This window comes from Musca autumnalis, unplaced genomic scaffold, assembly GCF_047663935.1.
Source record: "Musca autumnalis isolate F117 unplaced genomic scaffold, ASM4766393v1 scaffold_3, whole genome shotgun sequence".
Classification (NCBI taxonomy): domain Eukaryota; kingdom Metazoa; phylum Arthropoda; class Insecta; order Diptera; family Muscidae; genus Musca; species Musca autumnalis.
This window is the reverse complement of record NW_027411866.1, coordinates 109,699,851-109,716,518: the sequence shown is the minus strand read 5'-3', so window position 1 is coordinate 109,716,518 and position 16,668 is coordinate 109,699,851. Positions and strand designations below refer to the sequence as shown.

The following is a 16,668-nucleotide window of genomic DNA, read 5'->3' as shown; positions in this document are numbered from 1 at the left end:
ACTTGTACACAGAAATGAACAATTACATACTTGTTAAGGGTATCCTTTCAACAAAATGCGACTGCAATTCTAAATTCTTTTACAATTTGTGGCGACATATGGCGGTGGCAGCGTTCCTACAAATGGAGACACTAGCCAAACCATTGAGCCATTAACAATCAAACGAAATGGACATTTGGTGGTCGGAATAAGGCATAAAAGGGGGGAACGAATATATAGTTATTGCAAAAGCAATTTTAAGCATGGGAACCAACACGATTGGTTGTCATTTTGTCAACAATTTGCAACGAAATGTTGAAATACTAGAGTCCAGCTTTATGTTGGCTGGCCGACTGGCGGGCTGGCTAGGTAAGCATACAAAACTAAGCTCACACCCGCTGCCATCTGCAACCATTAATTTTAGACAGAGACATACTTGCAATCATATAGCCATACTGACAGATAGACATACGGACATCGAGACAAACATACATATGAAAATGTTCAGGTGGATGGACAACCATGGAATAGTGAACAATTGACTGTGTGCAAGTGGTGGGGTGTCCATATATTCTGGCCATGGTTTGGGGGATACTCATATGGCCAACCAACACACAATGTTACCTAACTACAATGCTCCAGCTCTAGCAAAAATAAAATAAAAAATACGAAAAATATTATTATAATCATGGGAACGTAGTTTGCAATCAAAGTGATGGCGAATACAACCAAACCTGCAGTTGCCGCGGACAATGTAAAACGGCCAAGTGTATCCAACCACAAGTATATGTATGTTTGCCGTCTTATGTGTCATATAATTTCAAATAGAAGTAACAATCCTACAATTTCCATAATGTACATGCCGAAGTGTTTACTGGGAGAGGATGACCGTACGGCGTACCAAAAGAGACCTGTTAGGAAGCAACATTTATGACTATGACAATAGTAACAGTGACAGCATTAGCCTCAACCAAATGTTAAAATGTACCTAGAAGCATTTTTTCAGTTATGGTTCTTGTTTGCTACAGCAGGAGTAGGAGTTTTCCAAAGTCAAAATCAAAAAGAATCACAAATAAATGCCGCAAGTAGGAAAATGCTTTTCATTTTGGCCTTAAATTGGGGAAGAGTAGTCGATGCTAACTAACAACCGACATTAGTCTTTGGAATAACACGCATCATCATCGTCGTCATTTATGTGGTGCTTTTTCCAAACACCTTAATCCAAAGTCTTTCATGTGAATTCATAAATTTCAGAGAAGAAAAATATTTATTTGATGGCGGTAATGACATTGAATTGGACGTGAAAAAGGCTTATAGACAGTTTTTTTAAATGCACGTATTTATGTTAAAACCAATTGTTAACCTTTAATTAGCACCTGTAACATTCATGCATCACTTTAAACATGTTCAACAAGAACTAAAGCAACCAATGACCAAACCCATCTCACGATAGTTTCGATCATATAAAAATACTGTGCTATAGTCTAAACGCGCAACATTTTCGACTTCCCGCTAAGAGATGGGCTAACATTGATACGACCAAAAATTTGTCTCATCGAAATAACGGGTTTAGACCCTAAGTATGTTTGCACGAAATTCGTTTCAGATAATTTGGAGTCGATTTAGCCATGTCCGTCCATCTGTCTGTCTGGCTAGCTGGTACGGACGATAACTCTCGAACGGATCAACCAAAAATTCGGGTGGAATAAAGTTTAAGAGCTCCTCTCGCATCGATTTGAATTTTTTTCAGCAGGTTGTCCTTGCGGTTCGTTTTACGATGGTACAATTTTGCGTTTTGGGCGTAGGTCCATACTTCCTGAGATACTGCCCTAAAAGCTCCACGAAACCCGGACGGGGCCAACCAAAATGGCAAATCGCAAGATTACACTCGCAGGGTGATTCTGATTGTTTCAAACGTCCTTTGGGTACCTCCCACAAAAAGTGCACTTTAATAGCTAGTTTTGATCGTTTTGAATTTTTGCAAAACGCTCTTACGAAAAAAGCCTGCCGGCACCAAGTGAACGTTGTATATCGTATTATTTCCTACAGCCTCGAATTATGTCCGACTATTGCCTATATAAGACCACTTTTTCGGGTACCTCCCACACAAAGTTTTGAAAGAGAGCCGTTTTGGACTCGTCTGGTCGTTTTTAAATTTTAGTGACATGTTCTGTATGCGGCCCTAGTTAAGATGGTAAATTTTTTTGGAGAGAAAATCCATACTTCTTGAGAAACTCAAAAATCCTATAGACGTGTTTGATTCTTTTCTCTAAAGTCACACGTTGAAACTTTTATAAGAAACTTTCAAAGTGTGGCTTTAGAGTTTCTTTAGGTCCGAGGCTGAGGGAATATCTCAGTCGGCACAGCTGACTGATAGTTTCTCACTTTCCACAAAAGATATTCCGTCACAGCATTAAATCTGGCCTAGTAAGACTTAAATATAGACATAAATGCAGGGATTCCAGGGAAGTGTAACACAAATATTAAAAAATTAATAAATAAAAATATGGGAAATTGACCCTTCATTGGTGTTGTCGAATTTGAATATTGTCTAAAATGATGATTTCCACAGTAAAGCGGTATTGCGAATATTTTTTCTGGAGATGCTTTTTGAGCACAGAGAACAAAAATTGCCAATTTATATCTGAAAATGCTGCATAAAGAAAAAAAAACATATATTTATATCCAATATGTATATATTCACCACGTATGCTTCTAATTATAATTATATTCCCGAACGGGCAAAATGGTACTATGTACTAAATGGTACTCGAGTAGTTTTTAAAATTGTTTGCTAAAAAAACGTCCCCTTACTCCTAAAACTAGAAACATTTGCACTTCACTCTAAACAAATTACGATGAATGCCTCTCTCTCATATTTTCTGCTAGACAATTTTGATCGTGTAGAATCTAGTAGCATAGTTGTCTGCTCCTTTGATTTTGGCATTTCCCCTTGAGTTGTTTGCAATTTTTACCATTTTCCGTTACCGTACTCTTTGCACAAATTTATAAAGGAAAGCGAATTATGTGTTAATAAGAATGCTAGGATAAGATGAAATAAGTTGGCGGTTTAATCCTAGTTTTTCCTGTTTCTAACTCAAACTTGCGAGTTATTTTCAAATCCGGAAATTGTTTTTCTCTATCAGCTCTTGATTTCGAACTCAGGGCCCTATTTTACGATTGTTAACCAGGTCCTTGGCCAACAAAAATATTTTTCGGAGTGTTTAAACAGGAATTTAGCTACATTTTTGACCGAACTTGTAATTATACATTTGAAGGTCCCAGGGATCCCAAAACTTCTTCACCAAAAATTATCATCATAGGTTCATGTTTTGGTATAGCCCCCAATATAACGGTACCTCCCGATTTTAGATATTTTGTAGATTTTACATAAATTTTTAGTCCGAACTACCTGTAATTAGACATGTGTAGTTCCCAGTGGTCACAAACTTATCCGCAAATAATTTCCAACATGTTTTGGAATAGTCCCCATTTACCTACATTTTCTGACCGAACTAGAGGTAATTTTACATTTGAAGTACCTGGTGGTCACAAAACTTCTCCACCGAAAATTTTCAACATATTTTGGTATAGTCCCCATATAATGGCACCTCCCGATTTTATGTATTTTGAGGATTTTAGCTAAATTTTTTACCGAACTAGTGGTTATTCTACATTTCTAAGGTGGTTACAAAACATCTCCACCCAAAATTGTCAAAATGTTCTGACATGGCCTCCATATAATGGTACCTACTGACTTTCGGTAGTTTAAGGATTTTATCTACAATTTTAACCGAGTTATACGCAGAGAAATATATATTAGATATGTATATTTTTGGATCCAAACAAATATATGTTTGGGGATGGTTGCAAACAGATACATGTTTGGACCCAACATATATTTTTTTGGACACAAACATATATTTGATTGCAGGACCTAAACATATGTTATGTTAGGGACTGTTGAAAACATTTATATGTTTGCTGCAAAATATGTTTGAGACATATGTTTTTTTCTTGACTTCATAAAACGGTTCTCCCGATTTTAGGTACTTGGACATGGACGGAGGAAAAAAAACCGCGTCTCAAACATATGTCCCAAACATATTTTGCAGCAAACATATAGTATATGTTTTCATCAGTCCCAAACATAACATATGTTTGGGGGAAAATATTTGTTTGTGAGCAAACAAATATATGTTTGGGCTCAAACAAATATTTCATTGGATGCAATATAAATACAAACCCAAAGTTTCCACATATGAAATAAATAAAGTTTATTACCCTCCCGTCTTTGCTTTTGTGTCTTCTATTACACCATACACACAGCTTTTTATTATAAAATGAGCGAGAGTACCGTTGTTACTCTCTTTGACCAAAATCCTCTCTCCATCAATAAAATAATGTTCTGACATAAAAAATACGATAGTACCCAAACAAATAAAATTGAGGTATGTTACAAAATGTTGCAAACAAATATTTGTTTGGACCCTGTTTGCTCAGGAAATGTCGCCTACATCATTGGTGATCACTTCCTTACGGTTGCGTAAAAACAAACCACACGTATTCTCTCTTTATTTTTCATTTGCCATTGCTTAGTAATGGGGAGATTGCCTTACCACTAGTAATACACGAACTATTCTGAGCACCCCTGGCCTACATTACACTGAAGGGATTTGCAACCGCAGAAAATTTTGATGTTCTGGTCAGGGATTGAATCGCAGACCTTATGGGTGCAAGGCGGACGTGCTTTCCACTGCAACACAGTGTCTCCCACCGCTTTTTGCGGTGAATGTAGCGGACATGTAGTTAAAACTTTCGATTTCACAAAATCGGGTGATACCATTAAATTTGAGCATTATTTTGTCGAATTAATTTTGAAGTAAGATTTTCTTTCTATTGCGATCTCGAATTGCCATGAATTGTATAAATCAAGGTTTGGTATAGCCTCCCGATTTAAAATATTTTATTTACAATTTTTAATCAAAAGGCTGTAATTCCATATAATAAATTCAATATAGGTAAAAAAGTTCAATATAGGTCCATGTTTTGACTTAGCGTCGATAAAAAGGTACCTCCCCATTGGTTGTTATTCTAAGCTTTAGACATAATTCTGTATCTAAGTGTCCTCGTGGATAGATGATCTCTTAACAAAAGTTGATAAGTGGTTTTGATAGTTCCAGCTCATCTTAATGAACTGACTGAGATAGTCATTAAAGTTTACTACAAACCTATATTTTCTCATAATATTTCAAAATCCGGAATAACTAAATCAAGAAAACAATACTTACATCAATAAACCAAAATGACAAGGCTATAAAAATATTCTGTGTACCTTCCATGCACTAAAGAATTTCTGAGTCACTACATTGGTTAAAATACCTTCTGCAATCTCCTTTTGTTAAAGTCTCAGACCCTAATTTGTATATCTACAGTCGAACTAAACTTTTACTAAATAATTCCATATTTCACTATAAATATCATTGCATACAGATTATTTAATCATTTAATCTTTGTTATATGCAAAACTCCATTATGATAATGTTCATATTACTGCTAAACGGGCAAGTCATGTGTCACTTAAGTGTCTAATATTTTCGTATATCTAAATACTTTTTTTGTTTTTTTTTTCGTCTTCCTTGTATGGCCTTTAGCTATTTTGTTTCCTACGAATAAAGGTACAGACTTACATACATAGAAAATGTACGTACAAAAAAGTAGATAGACGGAAAGAAAACCTCCAGCTGCCATATCGCATAAACACTTATTCGCATAACTGCAACAGAGCAAAAAAGAACTCGAATGGCACCAAAAGGCGTTGAATGCGCTTTTGATTGAAGTTCGAAGTTGTTGGCATTCACACACACAAGTTTAGTGCAAAGAACTTGTTCATTTATCTAATGGATAGTGAGAGTAGCGTAGAGAGGGTGTAGCAAAGGTATCTCTAGTTTTTTTGCTAAAGCTGTTAGTTAAAAATGGTGAGTGGCCAAATCTCAATCAAATAAACACTTAGTATATTTAATATGGTAAAAAGGTATCGCAGCTAGTGTACCTACTGCGTATGTGTTTGCTAGTGTGAAAACAGAGATGCCTAATACCACTTCAATAACCCCTTAATACCAAGTGGTATTGACAGTTGTTGAATGTTTTTAACCTGAAGCTATATTTACGTTTTAAGTGAATATATCGTCGCCCAATACGATGATGATCATTTTAATAATGGCAACGATCTATTGAAAACAATTTAAAATTGGTTACAATTTCAGTGATCTTTCTTACTTTTAGTGCTTACGATCTGGAAACGACAACGAATTGGAAAACAGTTTGCTATCACTAATGATCATTATTTATTATCACACAATTGTGCTGGCGATGTTCTTGTCAAGTTTTTCTTTGAAGTACTTGTTATGAGGACATTCTTTTTATTGTGTTTGTGCCAAAAATAATATCTTTTAGAATACTCGTTATTTTTTATTATAGCTTGTGAATAAAAATTTCCTACTCCTTCTTACAAGATGCTCTGGATATGGGACGTGGATGAGTTCATACTGTGCCATGAATTGTGCATCTGACATTTTTGCGTTTAGTAATGTTTATAATCTGTGACCAATTTGACCTTGTCCAAACTTTATATAATGGAAAGTCACATTATATATTTTATATATGCAAAAATAATTTATTTACCTGATTTTAGTAATGTTGATAATTTTTCTGCTTACCTGTTAAAAAAGAGAAGATTGAATTATTAATAAAATTGCATACTACTTCATCTTATAATGATAACGATTTTGTAAGGTAAATACGATTTTGTATTCATAGCCGGTTCATGCATCTGTCCAAATAATTTTTTTCCGAAATATTTTGGTAGATTTTTTTTGTTAAGAAAAATAGTAAGAAAACAAGTAGAACGGCGTTAAGTTTTCAGTTTTATACCTCCAATGAAGAACAAATACCAAATTTCAGCCATTGCGGTCGGTTATTGTGTCCACAACCTTCAAAATACCGAAAATCGGGAGGTATGTACCTTTCTATTGGGGCTATATGAAGGCGTGGACCTATATAGACAAATTTTGAGAGGAAAGTTGAATAGCGCCAACGAAGACGAAACACCAATTATTTTTATTGATTATTAATTATTTATTGAGTATTGTGGCCACAACCTTCAAAATACGAAAATCGGGAGGTACCATTCTTTGGGGGTTATATGAAGGCGTGGGCCTATATCGAGAAATTTCTGTTGGAAAGTTTAATAACCCTAATAAAAGCGAATAAAAAATTTCAGCCATTTCGGTGGAATATTGATGCCACAACCTTCAAAATACCGAAAATCGTGATGTACCGTTCTATGGGTGCTATATGAAGGCCTCGACCTATGCCGACATTTTTCATATTATCCATTGAAGACTAAATTCACATTTTCAGTCATTTCGGTGGAATATTGAGGATAAAACCTTCAAAATACCGAAAATCGGGAGGTACAGTTCTATGGGGGCCATATGAAGGCGTGGACCTATACCGACATATTTCATATGAAAAGTTTTATACCTCCAATGAAGACTAAATACCAAATTTCAGCCATTTCGGTCGGTTATTGTGTCCACATCCTTCAAAATACCGAAAATCGGGAGGTATGTTCCTTTCTATTTGGGCTATATGGAGGCGTGGACCTATATAGACAAATTTTGGGAGGAAAGTTGAATAAAGCCAACGAAGACGAAACATCAATTATTTTTATTGATTATTAATTATTTATTGATTACTGTGGCCACAACCTTCAAAATACGAAAATCGGGAGGTACCATTCTATGGGGGTTATATGAAGGCGTGGGCCTATACCGAGAAATTTCTGTTGGAAAGTTTAATAACCCTAACGAAAAACGAATACAAAATTTCAGCCATTTCGGTGGAATATTGATGCCACAACCTTCAAAATACCAAAAATCGTGAGGTACCGTTCTATGGGGGCTACATGAAGGCCTCGACCTGTGCCGACATTTTTCATATTTTCCATTGAAGACTAAATACACATTTTCAGTCATTTCGGTGGAATATTGAGGATAAAACCTTCAAAATACCGAAAATCGGGAGGTACCGTTCTATGGGGGCCATATGAAGGCGTGGACCTATACCGAAATATTTCATATGAAAAGTTTTATACCTCCAATGAATACTAAATACCAAATTTCAGCCATTTCGGTCGGTTATTGTGTCCACAACCTTCAAAATACCGAAAATCGGGAGGTATGCTCCTTTCTATTGGGGCTATATGAAGGCATGGACCTATATAGACAAATTTTGAGAGGAAAGTTGATTAGCGCCAACGAAGACGAAAAACCAATTATTTTTTTTTTTTTATTATTAATTATTTATTGATTATTGTGGCCACAACCTTCAAAATACGAAAAATCGGGAGGTACCATTCTATGGGGGTTATATGAAGGCGTGGGCCTATACCGAGAAATTTCTGTTGGAAAGTTTAATAACCCTAACGAAAAACGAATACAAAATTTCAGCCATTTCGGTGGAATATTGATGCCACAACCTTCAAAATACCGAAAATCGTGATGTACCATTCTATGGGGGCAACATGAAGGCCTCGACCTATGCCGACATTTTTCATATTTTCCATTGAAGACTAAATACACATTTTCAGTCATTTCGGTGAAATATTGAGGATAAAACCTTCAAAATACCGAAAATCGGGTGGTTCCGTTCTTTTCATCAGCATTTAAACCCATGTAAAAGAAGCCGTGAAAGACCCGATCTTTTCATCAGCATTTGAACCCATCCCATCGATCCAATAGATTTCAATTTTGTGTTTTTATTTATAAAATTTTTTCTAAATATATAAGATAAATTCTTTACAATAGGCTTGATTTATTCGGCGACTCGAAATCACAACCAATGTTGTTAAAACTCTCGTCGTAATTATAATGTCATTGCCAGGGGTTGGTGAAAATGACATGCGAAATCATTGGTGGAAATGACATGCCAAAGCATTGGTGTAAATGACATGCTTTGGATCCAAAAATGAATAGCATCTTTTGGGGTCCACGCTCATATAATATTCATCGATGGAGATGCTAAAAAGATGACATGCCAGATCACTTTCACCCATGATTGAATGGCATCTTTGGCATCGAACATTTTGCTGGGTATATACTTTACAGGGTCTCCGATGAATTTTTCGATGTGTTACAAACGGAACGAAAAATTTAATGATACCCTCCATATTATGGTGGAGGGTATAACAAGCAAGAGAGGTCTATAGTTGAACGGGACCGACCATGAAATACCCTACACCACTTGCCCTGGTCATTAGTTGCAATGGAATTTATTTTATATCATTGCGACCAAAGCAAACCAAAGGCATTTTAAAATAGCTTTACCTGATTTTCACCGAATTAACAAAAGGACAAGTAAGAAAGCACCAGTCAGATGAGCTGACAGAGATATACAATCAACCTATGACCAAAAAATAAGCAAACACCATAATAATATATAAAATATATTGATGTATCTGTAGGCACCGTAATGTGGGGCTCTACCAAATTACTGACATTTACCAACAATTGTTAGTAAGCAAACTTTTGATTCAAATTTCTGAAAAAAAAATTGTGTAGAAGATACCCGAAGGAGTGGATCCATATTCGAACCCGATATATATATATCTAGAAGAAATAATATGATGCACTAATTTGGGACCAAATCGGTTGCTCTCTTCGAGAGTAACTATTTTATAGAAAGTTTTTGAACTTTTGTGGGGGCGGTAACTGAATGTGTGGGCCGTTATAATTAGCATCTTACTGGACCAAAACCTTATCTCGTGCAAAATGTTGTCAGCATTAAACTATAACTGCAACCTCTAATGTGATTATGGCTACACTACACACAATTAAAACTGTGGGGTACCACCTGTATATACAAGGCTATAACCATGTTATATGACATCGTAAATCAGCATAATTGGTATCAATGGAAAGGTCAAGGCATTGTCTTCCAAATATAACACATGCGGGCGAAATATGCCTTTTTACTCTTTGATAGAATTTTTGGAATCCAATAGATTTGTTCGCACTCTTATTTGTCGATTTCTCTCTTCTTCCTACGCAAATATGTTTCGTTTTATTTTTTTCCATCAAATAACTCAATAGAATTATTTACACCCATTATTATTAATAATAATTAAGAACATGAGTTGCTATTTTTTTACATATCAACAAATATTATTTATAAAATATATTTATAAGTGAATTTGTCATATACATTGTACTTGTTTTTTGCTTGTGCTAGCATAAATGACAATACATATGAATCTTGAAAAGTGTTCTAAAAACTACAGACTCTACAACAAAAGATAGATTGCCGCTTTCGATTTCGTCTCCGGCATAGGATCGTAACCTCTGTCATTCTCTGCGTACTTTATTATGCATTTTAAATGGCAGCTAAATTGATATTGAATTTGCATTTTAAATACTTGTTTCATGTATTGAATCTATTCATTAGTACAATTGCTATTATTGCCGCCACCACCACTCCCAGCAGCAGCACCACCACCAGTGTTTGTTTGTCAATTAACAAAATTATGCATTGTGGGGCAGCCAAAGAGGTTTGATCACCAGACTGAATAGGACGATGGCTAGTCAGTCGGCAATCTGTTTGTAAGTAATTAATTTTATGTCAAATATAAAAATCTCGTTAAATGCAATAAAAACAAATCTTTAATTAACTTTAGTAATTCTTAAAGTTGAAACTATTAAAAAATATATGACACAAAGTGACATGCGAAAAGGCACAGGTGTGGAGTTCTGTTGGGTGACTAATGTGTCCTATTTTAGAAGAGTTTAGTTTTGAAAATATATAATAAGAAGTCAATAACGCTCTTCCTGCAGCTCGCTGGAATAAATATTTGCCTAATGTGACCCCTCCTTTAGAAATCATTCTCATCACTCATATTAGTTGGTCTCGGCAGGGCTTTTAAGCTTTTGGGTCATTATCTCGAAACAGAGGCCGCGAGGACAAGCCTTTGCAAACAATTTCCAAATTATTCGAGAGCGAGCCTTGCATTGCACTTTACTGAAAAAAATTTAAATTTTGTGTGGAGGTACCCGAAGGTGGTTTGGCAGTCCCGAAGGTATTTTGCCAGTCTGTGGGTGTTTTGTCAGTTATCCTACCGTGCGCGGGGAGGTGGATGGTTATACTACTTTGGCCTAGACGAGGGAAATCACTCGTGACTTGACCAGTCTGTGGAAGAGTGGTACGATCATCTACCTCTGGAAACCTTGAGTTTCCAGCGGACAAAAAACTGGCTACGGAACAAAAAACAAATATGGAAGAAGGAAACAAAGGAAATAAAAGTTACAGTGTCGGGCCTAATATCCAGTACCGGCGAAGACCAGTGATTCGCCTGCGAGTCGCACCTCGCCGTTATCAAACGATCATGAGTACACATCTCCCATAGATGTGGGTGTCATGGCATTTCTGAATCGAAGCTGCAGTTACAAGCACACAACCTAAAGGAAAAACGGAGGAGGAGAAAAGGAAGCTTAAGGAGAGATTTAACTTGACCCAACGATTAGAAACTGGGAGAGACCCTCACTCCGAATCCGACAACAAAAGCAGAAAAAAGAACACCACCGTTGTGGAAAATCCCAATAAAGAGGAAGTCCACAAGATTGACGACGAAGTAGTGCAGTGGTCAGGAGCTCAACGACGGAAGTTTAAGAAGAACCAAGTGCGACTAAATAGATAACCACAGGATGTTCCAAAGGCGATCAATTATAAGATAAGATCTACTGAGGAACAGAAAACCGCTAAACCATGTAAGAATAAAAAGAGCTTCCCAGCTTCAAATGTGCCGAGCAAACTTCGTCAAGTCCAACGTGGAGGAGACTGTCAAAAGTATCTGTTGACAGAGACCGACAATGTTAGCTCGGACAAGAAGAGATCAAGAGCGACCGCAGAATCTTCTGGAATTACCGGGACTCAGAAAAGAAGTCAATGACCTTTCAGAAGAGAAAGACGGCCACGGAGACCGAAACGGAGCCGCCATTTACTTACGCCAAGGTAGCACGAAAGAACTACGGCGTACGTCAAGGGGTATGACTGCAGAATCGAGACGGAGCGCATGCTTGAGGTCTTTGATATACAAAATTAGACTTTGGAAGTGAAGTGTTAAGAAAGTGGATTTCACTCTCCTTGTGGTGGGACTTGACGACGTCCCACTAACCACTCTATCATAGACAAATGGCAAGGCTTACTCCATTTGCAATGTAGTAACCTTCAAAATTGGAAGGGAAAGAATATGAAGAGTAGGATGATGTCCAACAAACCAATGACTAAATACCAAATTTCAGTTATTCCGGTTGAATAATAACCTTTCAAAATAACGAAAATCAGGAGTACCGCTCTACGGATGCTGTATACAAAGTTGACATTGAATTTTCTGGAGGAAAGTTTTTTAACTCCATCGAGGACTTAATACCAGATTTTAGTCATTCCGGTTGAAAATCGGGGATACCGTTCTACGGGGACTATACGTATGTGGACCTCGGCATATAAAGGCAAATTTGTTGTGGAATGATTTATACCCCCAATGAAGAAAAAATACCAAATTTTAGCCATTTCGGTGTAATATTGAAGCCAAAATCTTCAGAATACCAAAAACCGAGAGGGAATGTTCTATGGGGGCTATATGAAAACGTGGAGCAATACCGACAAATGTAAGATGCAACGTGGAGCAATACCGACAACTTACAGGTGTAACATTTAACCAACGAACACTTAATGACAAATTTCAGTCGTTTCGGTGGAATATTGAGGGCACAGCCTTTAAAATTCTGAAAATCGGGGGGTACGCTTTTATGGGGCTATATGAAGTTGTGGACTTATACCAACAAATTTCGGTCGGATATTGAGGCCACAACCTTCAAAATACCGAAAATATGGCGGTACCGTTCTGTGGGTGCTATATGAAGACATGAACCTATAGCAACAAATTTCTGGTGGAAAGCTTCATACCCCTAACGAAGACTAAATAACAAATTTCAGCAATTTCAGTGTGATATTGAGGATACAACCTGCAAAATACCCAAAATCGGGAGGTACCGTTCTATGGGGGCTATATGAAGGCGTGGACCTATACCGACAATTTTCACGCGGTAAGTTTTATTCCCCAGACCAAGATTAAATACCATATTTCAGTCATTAGAAAATTACCGAAAATCGGTAGGTACCGTTCAATGGGGACTATATCAAAACGTTACCAAACATCTTAGGAGTAATAGTAGCTTCTACACCAAATTATAAAGCTCCATCTTAAAAACTGCGAGCTGTATATTGATTTCAACATACGAACGGGCATGGTTAAATCGACTTAGAATTTTATGCCGACCAAGAATATGTATACTTTATAGAGTCTCCGACGAATATTTCGATGTGTTACAAACGTAATTAAAAATGTATTTACTTATTGTATTAACATGTAGTAAATACAATGTTAATAAGAGATAGCATTGGCTACTATGGCCATCAGCTACCATAATTATACGAGGGCTGCACATAACAATAAAAACGCGAATATTTACCATCAAAAATAGTTTTATCGTTTTATTAAATAGCCTGCGTGATTTATACACTTTTCATGCGGTCAAACCAATTGTTGAATCACTTTTTCCACTCCGATTGAGACACCTCCAAAACATCCCAGCGAAAAGTTTGCCTCCAAAGAGGCAGTTAAATGATATGTACAAGTGATTTGGAAGTGCATCAAATTATGCATTTTCACTCATGATTTTTACAAGGGAGTGACCCCGGAAAGAGGCACTCCATTGCACCGCATTTTAACTGACCCTTTGGCATTGCATTTTAACTGACCCTTTAGCATTGCATTTTAACTGACCCTTTGGGGTAGAATAGGAGGCAGTCCAGAGCACGTGTTTTGAATAACAAAATAAAATGCATTTATTATTTGTGTAAAACAAAAATATTAATAACTTTATTAAATTAACACAAATTATGAAAATTCTCTATTGAATTCAATGGCAAACATGTGTGTTTCCTCCGCTAATCATTTAATCCAAGCTTAAGTGCTTTTGCTTCATCTGCTAAATGGGTTTGATATTGTCTTCACCAGTTAAGATTTCGACATGTACTCCAACAGCACTCCATTGGGAAATTTTCTTCTCGTGAGTTACCGGAAAATTTTCACAAATTAAATGTTATTTAGTTTGTATTAACAAATATTTGGAAATGTTAACACGATTATCTCTTTCTGTAAATGTATACCGCTGCCTGTAGAGATGTACAAACTGATTTATGTACATACATGTAGGGATCTCTAACAACTGCTAATAAAATGTAGTGAACGGAGTGCCTTTTTCACGACTCCGTTTGCACTGCATCCGGATGCTGTTAAATTGTGAGGAATTGGAGTGCCTTTTTCACGACTCCGTTGAACTGCCTCCGGATGTTGTTAAAATGTGACAAATGGATGTGATTCTTGGGATTGCATCCAAATGCGGTTAAAATCTGTGGAATGGAGTGCCTTTTTCACGACTCCGTTTGAAATGCATAAAAACATGCCGTGAAAGAACTAGTCTACATTGCACTACTTCCAATTTATTTTGCTGGGATGGTTTCGAATTTCTCAGAAGACTTCAGGCAAACAAATTGTAGTGTACTACTCAGAATTAAGGTCCTACATGTTTCAAGACATACAGTCGCCACATGATTAGTTTAGCCGAAGAAACAGGCGACTATTTGCTTCGAAGTGCTTCTTACATGAACAAGTGTCGTTGGATTTGTCTCGCTTTCGAAGGCCCATACAGTCGATTCCTGTTCTGTTTCCGGTTTCTAAGCATAGATCCAAGATTCATCGTCTGTAACAATCTTATATCTTAACACCAATACACAAGAGCCTTTTTGAGGGATTGTCCAATTTTACTGGATCAATTTTTGCGACCAGGTGTTCTCGCAATATCAAATATTAGTTGGTGGAAGAAATGCCCAAGGATCTCCCTTTATATAACATGGCGATCTTGCATTGTCCGTTCAAGCACGAACGACCCTCACGTTCGTTTTATTGGCGAGTGTCGGCCACTGTTGAATTCAATAAACATGTTTTTCATAGTGCTATTGGATGGCCCTTTATCAGCATATAAAGGTTCAATTTGATTAATGCACCCTTGCCGTGATTATCCTCGTCGAAAGCTGTGAAAAATTATCGGACGAAAATGTTCATAAGTAAATTTCAAAGTGTTTTTTCCATACGTTTAGGCTTAAAACTTTCAAACTTTCCAAAAAATATTACAAATGGCGCCTGGGTCTTGCCTGGGCCAGAAAGTTTTCGTGCAGCCCTCGTACTCTTAATATTTTGGTGGAGGATATAATAAATGCAAATATTTGAGCGGCTTATTCAATCTGTAATTTCTGCTCACATTACATGCACTGAAAATCAAAGAATTTTCTTCGAATTTTTGCAATTAACATTTTCTAAGCAACAAATAAATTATCTTCTAAATATGAAACATTTTTCACAACATAATTTGAATTCCATTTTTTGTTACCTAAAACTTCAATATTCAAGTTTTCAGTTCTTGCTAAAAATACCTGACCGACTACATTAGAATTTCATAACTTTTACTTAATGGGGATTATGTAACATTACAATTGGCTACGCTGCTTTAATTAGAAATTATTTCTTCATAAATTGCATGAGGTTTGAGAGTGGATTGCATGTTGTTGTGCAAAAGAAAAGCAATTTCACATTTTTGTTGCAGAATTTAACCAAACGGGAAGACAATGTATCTCTAGTCACAGAATTTATAAAAAGTTGCGTTTTACAAAATATCAAAAATGGGACTACAGTAATCATACACATACACTCTCTCGCACACATACAAAATTGCCAACTTAACTTATCAACGGATATTTAAAAAATTCTTAATCAAAAAGCCCAATGTTAAAGTGGCATGCCGACAGGCAAACGAAGAGTGAAAAAGTCACTAAGCTCATGGATTGTATGATTCTGTGAAATTACACTGCAAGTAGCTAAAAAGACAGATAAGATTAGAATGATTTAAGGCTTTAATTGGTGCTACAACAGTTAACACTCTGAAAAAAAACAGCAAAAAACGAAACTAACCACACAACAGCCCCTTATTATCATCATCGGCAAACTATTGGTGGTGGAAGCAGAAGCCACTATAAAGAGGATCGATTCAATGTTATTCCCCATGTTTAGTAGGTTTACAATGAAAAAGTGTATAAAAACTGCCATGCTATGTCAGCCTCGTTGGCTGCATTGTGAACAAGCTCAGCAAGTCCAAGGAGATTGCATGTCGTCGCTTATTAGCGTCACAAATGTACAATGGCAAACGAATAATCCCCAAACAAACACTAAACAAAAGGTCACACAAATGAATAAAAAATACAAAATTATTTTAGAACCTCCGCCCGCCCCCGGGTCGGGAGATGGTGGCGATGCTTCTTAAAGCCTAAATTAAAATGCATTAAATCTTTTGGAAATCTTTTAATTAGAATTTGTTTTTGTATTTCTGTGCATTCATTCATACATCTTCTCCTCCCTTTTGACTTTGGATGATGGTTATGTGTTTTCAACACGACAATTATAATGTTAATGTAAATATTTGTGAATAAATTAAGTAAAAAATAGAAATATATGACATA

The 16,668-nt window shown here is 36.4% G+C and overlaps 1 protein-coding gene across 2 annotated transcripts in view; it reads right to left on the bottom strand.

Moving 5' to 3' along the window:
• disco-r (disco-related basonuclin zinc finger protein) overlaps positions 1-16,668 on the bottom strand; it is a 128,567-nt gene that overhangs the window by 73,422 nt on the left and 38,477 nt on the right. Inside the window, exon 2 of one of the 2 annotated variants that reach the window (XM_073973542.1) lies at positions 6,664-6,698. The exons of the other annotated variant lie outside the window; for it this stretch is intronic. The gene's annotated coding sequence lies outside the window, so the exon portion shown is untranslated. The remainder of the gene's footprint in view (positions 1-6,663; positions 6,699-16,668) is intronic. 2 annotated transcript variants of the gene reach the window in all.